The sequence below is a fragment of the Eschrichtius robustus genome, chromosome 2, assembly GCF_028021215.1.
Source record: "Eschrichtius robustus isolate mEscRob2 chromosome 2, mEscRob2.pri, whole genome shotgun sequence".
Taxonomy (NCBI): domain Eukaryota; kingdom Metazoa; phylum Chordata; class Mammalia; order Artiodactyla; family Eschrichtiidae; genus Eschrichtius; species Eschrichtius robustus.
Window position 1 is genome coordinate 100,822,056 of NC_090825.1, and position 12,683 is coordinate 100,834,738.

Consider the following 12,683-nt stretch of genomic DNA (forward strand, 5'->3'; position numbering starts at 1 on the left):
AGAAAGAAGTTTTCTCTAAACATGGAAAAAGAGACATTATTTAATTTTTAAAGTGCCTGTTTTGTTACTTTGAGGCAAGAAGATTCTTTAAAAAATAAGTCAGCTTTATTTAACTATAATTTACATAAAATAAGATGTATAACTTGCAAGTACACAGTTTGATGAGTTTTAACAAATGCATATGTCTTTGTAATCAGCACCACAATCAGGATATAGACTATTTCCATCATTCCATGAAGTCCCCATGAGCCCACCCCACCCCTGCCCCAGGAAACCACAGATCTGATTTTTTTTCACCTAGATTAGTTTTATCTGCTCTAGGACTTCATGTAAGTAGGAATTATACAGCAGATATCCGTTTGTGTCTGTTCTTTTGCTCAGCATGTCTAAGATTCATCCATGTTGTCGCTCAATCTGCAGTTCATTTATCTTTCATAATGAGTAGTGTTTCATGCTATGAACATACCATAATTTGTTTATTTGCTTGTTTGTTTTCCAGACTAGAGCTATTATGAATAAAGCTGCTATGAGTATTCATCTACAAGTTATTCAGTGGATGTATTTTTTATTTATTTTTGGTAAATACTTAGGGGTAGAATTGCTGCATCTTTAGAGTTAGGTATGTGTCTACTTTTATAAGAAACTATCAAATCTTTTTATAAGTAGTTGTATTATTTTACGTTCACACCAGCCGCATACAGAGATTCCGGTGTTCCACATCCTTGCCAACCCCTGATATTTCAGTCTTTTTCCATTTTAGCCATTGGGTGTGAAGTGGTATTTGATTGTTATTTTAATTTGCATTTCCTTAATGATTTATGATTTTAAGCATTACTTTCATGTGATACTTTTTTGTGTGCTATACATTTGTGAAATATATATTCAATTTTTTGCCCAATTTTTTTCTTATATTCTTATTAAGGTGTAAGCATTTTTTATACATTCTGGAAACAAAACTTATGTGAGACAAATGTATTACAAATATTTTCTCCATCCATGGGCTTACCTTTTCATTTTCTTAATGTCTTTTGAAGAACAGGAGTTTGTAGTTTTGATAAAATCCAGATGATCGATTTATTTTCCTTTTGTATCCTAAGAAATCTTTTTCTAACCCAAATTGACAAGATTTTCTTCCAGAAGTTTTATAATTTTAGCTTTATGTTTAGGCCTATGATCCATTTTAAAATACTTTTGAGTATAGTATGAGGCAGGCGTTGAGGTTTTCTTCATATGGATATCCAGTTGATTCAGCAAAATTTGTTGAAAAGACTATTTCTCCAAGACACCCCTTTGCACCTTTGTCAAAAATCAGTTTGCCTCTATGTGCAGATCTATTTCTGGACTTCCTATGCTTTTTTACTAACATGTTTATTCTCATGTCATTACCACATTGTCATGATTATTATAGCTTTATACTAAGTCTTGCAATCAGATAGTGAAAGTCCTCCAAAAATATTTTGACTGTTTTTGGTTCTTTGCATTTCCATATACATTTTAGAAACAGCCTGACAATTTCTGCCCAAAAAACTGCTGGAATTCTGATTGAAGCTTCACTGAATCTATATATCAGTTTGGGGACAATTTATACTTTAACAATATGAGTCTTCCAGTCCATGAACATGGTATACACTCCACTTATTCAGGTCTTTAATTTCTTTCAGCAGTGTTTTGTAATTTTCAGTGTAGAAACTTTGCATCTCTTTTGTTAAATTTATAAGTATTTTATGTGTTTTGCAATTATTATAATGAAAATATTTAAACTTAATTTTCTTATTGTTTGTTGCTAGTTTATAGAAACACAGTAGATTTTATAAATTGACTTTATATCCTCTTTAAAACTTTGTTTTAGTTAAGATTTAAGGAGGAGAATAATAAGAGACTGTGAAAGAAACCTGATGGATGTAAATAAGAGAACAACAAGGAATGATTCTATATGATCACAAGGAATGATTGTATATGAACAATTTTAGAGGGTAGGTAATGAAAAAATAGTACCATATCTGCTAACTATTGCTATGTAACAAATCATCTCAAAACCTGGTGCCTCAAAATAATACACATAGTATTATTTCACAACCCTTTGGGTCAGCTGAGTGGTTATTCTGTTTTCAGCTGGGCTCACTCATACAGATACATTCAACTGTACCTTTGTCTCAGAAACATATCTGGTACATACTTTATTCTATCTGTGAATGAGTCAATTTATTGGGGAAAACAATTTTGTCCATAAAAAATCTATTGAAAAGAACATGAATAATTCATTTCACATACCCACAATATTGGAAATAATAAGATACCAAAAATATTCACCTATTAATTAATATAAAATATTAATACTTCTAAACTAATTATGGTGATTCATAAAAAATCATAATCAAAAATCAAAAAGAAAGTATAAAGTATTTTATTTACTTATTAAATAAATTTAACCCATCACAGAATCAATAAAAGAGTTGCATAAGAGGAATCAGGAGTAGTATTTGTATATATGAAAGTTTGTTTAATCATGGATAGAAAGGAAATGATTTTTAAATTAATGTTAATAATGCATTAATATACATATATGTCTAGTCCAATACTTTTAATATATAATATAACATGTCCCAAACTGATTATTTTTCTGCAGCAAATTTTTTCTTTATTCTCCTCTATCTTAGTAACCATAACCCCAGATGGCTAGTCCAGAAACCTGGGAGTCATCCCTCAGGTCACCCTGTCCTTTACCCCAACATCCAATCCATTTTAGAATATGGTCCATTGGACCTCTTTTAACATTTCTGCTTTTCCCCATCTCCATTTCAAACACCCCTAACAAAGTCACCAATTATCTCTCTCTTAGTCAATAACTTCCTAGCCAATTTCCCCACATTCATTGACCCATGCCCACCCTCACATAGTCCATACTGTAGCTAGGGTGATTATTTTTACAAACACACATATGACGATGTCATTCCTGTCATCAAAACAATTTAGGAGAAGCTCACTTCCCTTAGAGTGAAGTAGAAAATTCCTCCTATGGCCTAATGGACTCTGCTCTTGCCAATTTATGTAGGTTCAATGCCACCACCACCCCCACATCCCCACAGCCCCACCTCCTCTACACTGCTACTGTTCATTGCAGTTTCCAGACCAAACTGTCATACGCTCTCCCATCAGAGTCTTTTTTGCATGAATCGCTATTTCTTCTACTCTTTAGCTAGCCAACTTTATCGCATTCTTCAAGTCTCAGCACAAATGTCATTTCTTTCTGGAGACTTTCCTTTCACCCCAAAACAAGGTCAACTCCTTCTTTTTTGCACATACATAGTGTACTGCACTTGTTTGTAAAACTAGCCTCACCTGTAATTATGTGCTCAATGCCCGTCTTCTCAATTGAACTATAGTTTCCATAAGGATATAAATTTCATCCATATATATTCATCCAAGTTGTTTATTTCCATCTGTAGGAATGAGGACTTCCTTTATGCATTGTATGTGGACCAAGTACAATATCTATTCTCAATACATGTTAATAAGTAGTAATAATAAAAATACTTTGCCCTAACTTAGCATGGATTCAACAAATATGTATTGCACTCCCAGAATCAGTGTGCCAAGTGAAAAGTCACTTCAGCTGTCTCAGCATGGGAACTTAAGTATTTACTCACTTGGGAGAGAAACGGGCTTAATTTAACCAGAGTAGCAGAGCGTCTGCTCCAGAGAGGTCTTGGGCTGAAGCAATTGGAACCTTAATCTCACCAAAATGGCAAGGTTTTGGTGGAGGTGAATGGGGAATCTTGCCCAATACTTGACCACACCAAACTGGCTTTAGTCAGGCCCTCACATTTCATGTACCAAAATCTACTTGTTTCTTAATTTAAAAAGGATAAAGGTAACTTAATTGTAAACAATGCAGTTTTATAGTAGACTAAATAGTTTTAGAGTTATCCCATTTAAATTTTCATTTGTAAATTGAATAATTCATTTAACTGAGTATTCACATTTTCTTAGGACTCTGGTTATTTTATGAGCTGCCCTTTGTTGAGAATGGTGTTTGGGCATCTCAACAATGACTGCATGGTGAATTGTGAATGAGATGAGGAGAAGAAATAATTTAAGGTGATCTAACACTAAATTGCAAGGTTTATGAGGCAGAAAGCATGCATGAGCATTGAAACGGGGCTCTTAAAAATGCCGTGACTTGTTCTTGGAAGTAACAGGACCCCAGCTAAGAGCAACTCCAGCTGCAATCCAAATGGTGATATTTTCATATGAGAAGTGCTAAATGATCATTTCGTGATCTTTCAAGCAAACCACAGAGGAAATTCACAAATTACTACAGCAGACTTTGCTTGTGTTGACACTTATGTACACAATCAAAGAGGCTGTTCTCTAAGTGTCTCCATTAAAGGCTCGCTTTCACAAAAGAAAAATATCCCTTACAACTAGCTATAGGAACAAAGAATAAAGAAACAGAAGTTAGTGTTTTATTTATCAATACATTTTTACTATGCTATAACTCTGTACTAATAATCAGCTATATAAACAAGTGATTTGTAAGAAAAATTGACACAGTTTACCCATTTCCTTATGAATAAATGGATATTATCAAGATGATTATTTCTGGAAGTAAATAATACATTTTTTGTATGTGATACTAAGGGACCACTAAATAAACTACTGCTATATCTGCTACAGTATATTTAATCATCTTTCACAAAAAGATATGTCGGGGCTTCCCTGGTGGCGCAGTGGTTGAGAATCTGCCTGCCAATGCAGGGGACACAGGTTCGAGCCCTGGTCTGGGAAGATCCCACATGCCGCGGAGCAACTAGGCCCGTGAGCCACAATTACTGAGCCTGCGCGTCTGGAGCCTGTGCTCTACAACAAGCGAGGTCGTGATAATGAGAGGCCCGCGCACCACGATGAAGAGTGGTCCCCACTTGCCACAACTAGAGAAAGCCCTTGCACAGAAACGAAGACCCAACACAGCCATAAATAAAATAAATAAATAAATAAATATTAAAAAAAAAAAAGATACGTCTTTCATGATGGTACTCCAACTTAATTTCTGAGCAGCTCTGCCATAACACTTTGTAAGAGAATGGAGATATATCTTAAATATTCAATGTTTATTTCATATTGACTAGATATTGAGACTAAATGTGATGTCTGAAGAAATTTTTTTTTAAAGAAAACTGGCTGTCGTAAGTATGTGCTCTCTGTTTTGGCATTTTCCTTGGAGACTGAGTAAAGTTTCTAATTGCTTAATTACCTGTTAGGATGACTGGCCATTGTTTATTGAATTGACATCCTGCTGGGCTGGTATGGAGCCCAAGTTCTATTTGAGTTACAAGTTAGGGACTATTTTTTTGTGATTTTGAGCCTAGTGCATAATAATTGCTAGAACTAAACACTTACCCTATGTCTGCCAAACTATTAACAGAATAGATATAAAAGAGGAAATGGTCTGAGAACAAGTGCCAATGGGTTTTAGAATAATACTGAAAGCCAATGAAATGCTGTGGAGATGTACTGAAGCAAAATGTCAATTTTGGGAACTGGATGCTCGAAAAATAGGACTAGAGTTATGCAGCATTGTATTGGGGGTTATCTATGAGCTTGATTTATAATCTTTTCTCAACAGACTCTCAATTTCTTGGAATTTTTCTCAATTTTTGGTAATAGTTCCTGAAAGGAAAAAAAAAAAAAAAAAAGATTATAGCAGACATGTGCTTATAATGTCTCTACTCCTCTTCCAAATACTTCATGTCCTCAGAACATGGCTTCCGCTGAGAGATTTGAAATCAGTTTCTGGATTTACTGATACAGGCTACTTGCTACTAGGAATTTGAGAAATTCATGGGAGGTGTCTCACCAGGAACCCAAGAAATGGAATTTTAGGTGTGGCTAGCAAATGACTTAAAACTGCTTTAGTAGACTTCCCTGGAGACAGAAAAACACGGTCTATAGGTCTAGTGGATTCAAAGCCACACAGTTTTTTCCTTTCTGTAGTGGACTTCCTCACTGCTCTAGAATGAGTGTATGGCAGGATGGAGTTTTTTGGAATTCGTATGTCAAGTTCATAGCTATGAGTGGGTATAAACTCTGCTTTTGCATTCCTACAGAAAACCACTAAAATGAGTCATCCTCTAGGGGGCAATAGAGCATGGTACAGGCTCAGAATTGTCTGGATCAAGTTCCTGAGGGAATGATTGATCATGAAGAACGATTAGTCTTAGACTTGAGAGAACCTTAAATAGGCTTTACCTTTATTATAGTGCCCAAGAATCCCCTCAAATTTTTGTGGCTAGTGAAGCTAAACAGTGCTGAGGTAGACCAATTGATGAATGCAGCTGCCTTGAAGGAGAATCACAGATGAATGAACTTAAACCCCAGATGTGCAGAAGACTTGAAGAGGAAGGGACAGGGCAAGACTGACTGAGCCTCTTGAAGTGCAATGCTCTACAGTGAGACTTCTGACCCTGAGGAGCCCCTGTCTTGCCAAAGGAGTTCCAGTTTGGGGAGTGTCCCTCCTTATTTAACTCCAGTATGATTTTTCAGCTATCTAACTCCCTTCATTTTATAGTATCCAGGGTGGGAAGAAATTTTTTCTAGACAACTTCTGATTTCTCAAAACTTTGATTATTCAGCTTGGTCCATACTGCCTCAGTTATGTTGCTACAGTTCATCTAATAGTCAATTGCCCGTGTAATAGAAAGAATTCTGTGAAATTACCTTCATCCTCATGTTATGAAAACAAGGACCCCAGGAGGGTGGGTAGGCATTAAAATCCTAATGCTGATGCATTTCCTTTCCAATTTTCTAGGAGAAACTTAGACAGACACAGGTATGGTACACTTTCCAGAGTGCCTGATGGGAAGCCTGTCTGACCCAAGTGAAGAAGGAGAAAAGCACGTTGGAGTGTGATGAGTGGTGGTGGTGAGTTGTACAAACACATATGGCATTCTCCTCTTGATCGTGGGTGCATAAATATCTGATGGGAGAAAGGGTAACAGAGAAATAGAATTACTTTGAAAGTATCTATAGCCTCCCTCACCACTTTGTTTTCTTCCAAGAAGAAAAAAGTATTACTGATTGGATCTCATTTTCTATGCAGAATTTTAGTGATGGGATAATTCTTATGAGAAAAGCAATCAAAGCACAGGGTGAGAATAAGTTTGACAGAGGGCTGCATGCAGCAGGGAAAGTCTCTGTAGGCAGCTAGAGCTATTGGTAAGGGACTGATAGGAGGGTCCCTCCTCTGGAAGGAGGAAAATGAGAGAGAAAGGGTGGCAGTGGGAGAACCATGTTAAGTGACTGAGTTGAATATTGAAAAGTGATGAGGAACAAGAAAACTATCCAAAAAAATAAAAAAGTTAAGTCATGTGGCTTGTATTAAAAACACGCCATCCGTTTTCAGGCATTTTTCCCCCACCAAGAGACTTCGCAAAGATTCCAATTGCTTTTATTTACTATTTGAGAATAGGCTATTTGGGGACAGGGATTCAATTATATTTAGGTTACAATTAAAAGGTATATTGACTTGGAATATTATTATATATTTATTAGCCTAAGTTACTTCTTTTAGCTCTTTCTTCACTTTATATTTTGATGATACACTTTCCTAAGTAGCAATAAATCTGAAAAATATTTTTTAAATCAACAACAACAAAGTTCTAGCTGGGTATTACCAGGCTTCCTGCCAAGTACAGTAATTGTTACTTGTGGAATTTTCTTAGAATGGCCAAGGCATTTGACTCAATAACTATAACTCTGGAATGAGTAGCTGGGTGGAGACATTAGTCTGTTGGAATGTTGGTGGGTTAGTTCAAGCACATATGCTGGAAGAAGAGATTTATCGATGGATTCACTCAGGAAATCCAAGAAATACATGGTCTATGTTTTCTTCAAATCAAACACTGAATTTCATTAACCTATGCTGTTGGTTCCCCTTTTCTCTTAACAGATTGTTTGCTTCTTTTTTTCCTACTCTTCTTGCCTTTTGTGTTTTTTATACCATACTAATAATCCATTTATTAAATGATACTCTTTTTTGGATATATAAGTACAAAGGCCACAGTTAGGTCATGTTAAGAAGGGTGGGTTCAATTATTTAAGAGCACACATTGACTGGAAATAACCACAAAGTATGAGGAACTAGGGCAAAATAGGAACCAGAGGACAACTACACCACTTCTCAGCCAAGCAACACAGAACGCTCAGTTCCCAGCCACGATGTCCAGATCTGGATTTTGACATCCTTCTTTCACTGAATTTGAGTTGAAACTGAATTTCCTTGTCGTTCTATCCAAGTTGGCAACGTGTGGAGCAAATTTATAGAAACTCAGAATATAAATGTAAGCAAATAAATTGCAAATGGTACACCCTAAGTGCAACAGTTAATTCAAAAACATTCATCTGTGAATGGGCTGGTTTATCTGCAAAGTATTAGTTAGGATGTGCCCAGTGCAGAGAACAATTAAGGAACAGTTTTGAATTTTGAATGGTTTTTCATCGCTGCACATTTATTACGTCCTGAAAGTGATTACACTACCTTTAGTTTCCTCCCCCTTTCTATTTCAGTTTGTTGAACATATCTGTACACAATTCATTTTTGCTTTTAAACTTCCAGCCATTAACATAAACAATTAAATAGTATAAAGTTGTTCTCCTCTTTGATTTGTCCGTATGTTAAAAACACTAAACCATGAGATGTGGTTGTGCAGATCTCATCTGAGAATTTGCAATTATGTGGCTCCATTTGCAATGGGTCTGCTGCTGTATAGGGATGTCCATGTGCCTCAGGGCTCTCATCCATTGTTTTTCCCTTGCACATGTCACTTTAATATTCATTATTTTAGGAAATTACTGTACCTAATCAGCATATAATTTGCCTTTCTTGTCAATTAATGTAAATAAAAAGATCATTGTATTTTCTAAGAAACAGATAAAAAAAGCTACTCAAGGAGATAATATTCCTCTGTTATACCTATATAACAGGAAATGTTTCCCTACCCCTTGCACTGAGACATATGAAACTTTACCCCAGAACTTCTTTAAATAAATTTAAACATTGTTTAAAGGGATGTTTACAGAACCTTTCAGTTCACAAATCCCTAGAAGTTAATTTGCTTTGCTTAGAATTCAGCCCTTGACCACATAGAGAAGGAAGTTCGAGAAGTAGTACAGTCCCAACTCACTGGAAGTCAGCGGGGAAAAACATTGTGCTTAAGCTGATTTTAGACTCAGAATGTAGCTCATTAACATTTTGTAAATATGACACATCCAAGAACCACATTTATTACAAATCCAAGAATAAGTGAGGTCATCTGTTTCAAGCTTGTTAGAATTTTGCTTTGGGACTTTATGGGGGATGTGGCCCCTCTTGTGTGACTTCCTGAACTGCAGGAGTGAGAAAGCTAAAATCTACACCTCTCAGAGTCTGCTGAAGCTAGGGCTGAAGGATAAGTTTCTGCAGTCAGATGGGATGCCCAAAATTTGAAACTTACTTAAGGCATAGGTTTCCCTTCTTCAGTTTCTGCTGATTTTGCTGGTAAGCATGATTGCGCAGGAATTAGGATTCCCTGCTTCAGATGAAGGCCCCAGGTCTATTCAGTAGCTTTGCAGGGCCAGGTTATAGTACAGAGCCTAGGAGGTGCAGAATGGTTCTAGAGCTAACAGCTACACCTTCCAGATCCCTGGATTGCACAGTTAAGGTAAGTGTTCCCAGAGGAACAGTTCCAGGGACAGCTTCCAGATTTCCAGCTTCCCTAAATGTGGTCAAGGTAGCAGCTGCCTTAGCGGGCCAGAATCATTCTGAAATTATTTCTAGAGTCCAATTCTCCGCCTCTTTAAATGATTTTATAAGTGTCTAATTCCCTGATTTAAATTACTTCCGGCTTGAAATAGAGTGTTTTCTGTTATCTGTGACTGAATTCTGATTGATAATAGTGTTTGAGGTAGTAGGTTAGGTATCTAACCTACTTGGGTTTGAAGGAAGTGAGGATTGACCTACCATTAAACAATGGAACAATAATAATCTGTGGAAGCTAGTGGTGAAATAGGTAAATTATCACCTGTATTCACCTGGCTTGAGGTGTCTAGAGGAAACATGACTTTGATAACTGAGTGATAAGGTGGCATAGTATGAAGACATGATGGGTAGGGGTAAACTGGCTGCTGCATACTGCGTTAGAGAGATTAAAAAGAGAAATGAAAAACTCAGGGCTTTAAATTATCCACTCAATGTGGTTAGAGAACTAGGAAATTTTTAGCTTTAAAAAAATCTTCTTTCTTGTGGCTGCTGGTTGCCGGAAACCAGAGTCTGACCCTACGGCTTGTTAAATTACAACATGGGTTGAATTCAAAGACTTGCCAGGTTTCTTACGTGAAAATGCATATCTTGGGAAAAAGTAAGATTCTGGAATTTGGAGAGGTGATCCTTGGAAGAATTTGGAAAATTCTGTTTACCCCAAAACTAAACCCATTGACCTTCCAATGACAGCAAATGTAGCCCCTTCTATCCTGGGTTCTAGTCTTTCCTTGCTTTAAAAAGCTGTGGTGACTTTTGTTGAAGTTGTCACCTAACCAGGGGATACTAATTTGCCTCATGTTCCATTCTACTTAAAGCAGTCCTTCTGGACCTATAAGTAGAATCTGATCCCACAGGGACCCAATTTCAAAGCCACACATGAAAGGAAAATACGTTGCACTTCAAAACACTGCAAAATTTTGCCAAAAGCAGTAAAGAAATGTGCTGATTCTCACAAGATTTATAGATCTTACTGTGTAGCTCACTGCACAGAAGCAGCCGGCCTCATAGAAGAATGAAATGGCTTATTGAAGACAGCAATTATGATGGTAGGTAGAAGTCGGATCCTTGTGAATTGGGGTCCACAGAGAACATGAAATCTTGTCTCAACCAGTGACCAATGTATATATGGGTCTGGGAAGAAAGAGGTGCAATTGGGAATATCACTGTTCACGGTATGCTGATGACAGTCTTCCCAAATTGTTGCTTCTACCTTACTATGACTAGGAATGCAAAGCTCTCATTGGCCAGGTCTAAGTTCCATGTCAACCCTCAGTATCAAGCATCGGGTCCACTCAAAACAAATGGTTTGAGAAGTGGGCAGATGGTAGTTCTCCAAACGAATAATATGATTGCCAGAAGAAGGGAAGGGAATTCTGGGTAGCAAAACAACTGTCATGCCACCTAGGTAGCCATTGTCCCATGTATCCCTTATACCATCATAATGACTGAAAATCTACTACAAGCAAATAATTACTGTTGTTTAAAATTTGCCCTTTTAAAAATGGCAGGGACTTCCCTGGTGGCACAGTGGTTAAGAATCTGCCTGCCAATGCAGGGGACACGGGTTCGGTCCCTGGTCCGGGAAGATCCCACATGCTGCGGAGCAACTAAGCCCGCATGCCACAACTACTGAGCCTGCGCTCTAGAGCCCACGAGCCACAACCACTGAGCCTGTGTGCCACAACTACTGAAGCCCATGCGCCTAGAGCCCGAGCTCCACAACAAGAGAAGCCACTGCGATGAGAAGCCCGTGCAGCGCAACGAAAAGTAGCCCCTGCTCGCCGCATCTAGAGAAAGCCCGCACGCAGCAGCGAAGACCCGACACAGCCAAAATAATTAATTAATTAATTAATTTTAGAAAAAGACACACACACACACAAAAAACTGGCAAACACTTTCTACTTAGTGGATTATCCTCACTGTAAAGATGAGAGATGAAGTAATCTGTCTAGAGTGGTAGAAATGGGACTTCATACAAAGCTGTTTGACCACAAAGCCCCTACTCTTAAAGAAAACAAAGTAAGCAAATCACACATATGCTATAAAATTTAAAAAGTGCAGTTAAGGAATATATAGTAAAAAATAAATTTCCCCTTCACCCCTGCCCCTCAGATATCAGTTTACCTGGAGTGTCTGTTACCAATTTCTTATTTAATCCCCTATGTATATGTACATACATATACAAGCATATACAAATATTTATCCTAAAAACACAAAAAGATAGCACCATAAGATTATTTTATGCTTTTTAAAAAATATATCCATCTGACTGTCTTGGTGACAATTACATATTAGTAAAGCAGTATGGCCTTGTTGATTTTGCTAATATCTACACAGTGTTTATTGTCTATATAGAGCTTTATTTGTGTAACTAGCCTTACTTATACATCTTTAAGTTCTTTCCAAGCTTTTGCTATTTTTAAAAAATGCTGCAATGAATATCTTTGTACAGATAGCTTTTTGCTCATATTTAAATATATTTGCAAGATATAGTCCTAAAAAGAGACTTTTTGAATAAAAGGGTATGTGTGTTTTTAATTTGTTAGTCACTGCCAAATTGCCTTCCAAAAGGATGATTTCAGTTTTTACTCCCATCAGCAGTATTTGAGAGCACCTATTTTCCTGTACTATCCTGCTCAACTCAGGGTACTGTCAATCATTTTGATCTTTATCAATCTGATAAATGGAAATGGTTATTTTTCTTATAGGTTTAATTTGCTTTTCTTTTACTATGGGTGATTTTGAACATCTTTTCTTAAGTCTAAAAGTAATTTGTATTTCCAGTCATGTTAAGCGTTCATATCCTTTATCTCCTGGGTTGTTAGTCCTTTCACTTTGATTTATGGTAGTTAACTGTAGATTAATGAAATAAGCTTTATTTTGCTCT

General features: G+C 36.8%; 1 protein-coding gene across 1 annotated transcript in view; it reads left to right on the forward strand.

Moving 5' to 3' along the window:
- Window positions 1–6,302: 6,302 nt before the first annotated feature.
- Window positions 6,303–12,683, forward strand: part of LOC137757708 (zinc finger protein 474-like) — a 113,264-nt gene continuing 106,883 nt past the window's right edge. Inside the window, exons 1-2 of the mRNA XM_068534339.1 lie at window positions 6,303–6,529; window positions 6,809–6,921. The gene's annotated coding sequence lies outside the window, so the exon portion shown is untranslated. The remainder of the gene's footprint in view (window positions 6,530–6,808; window positions 6,922–12,683) is intronic.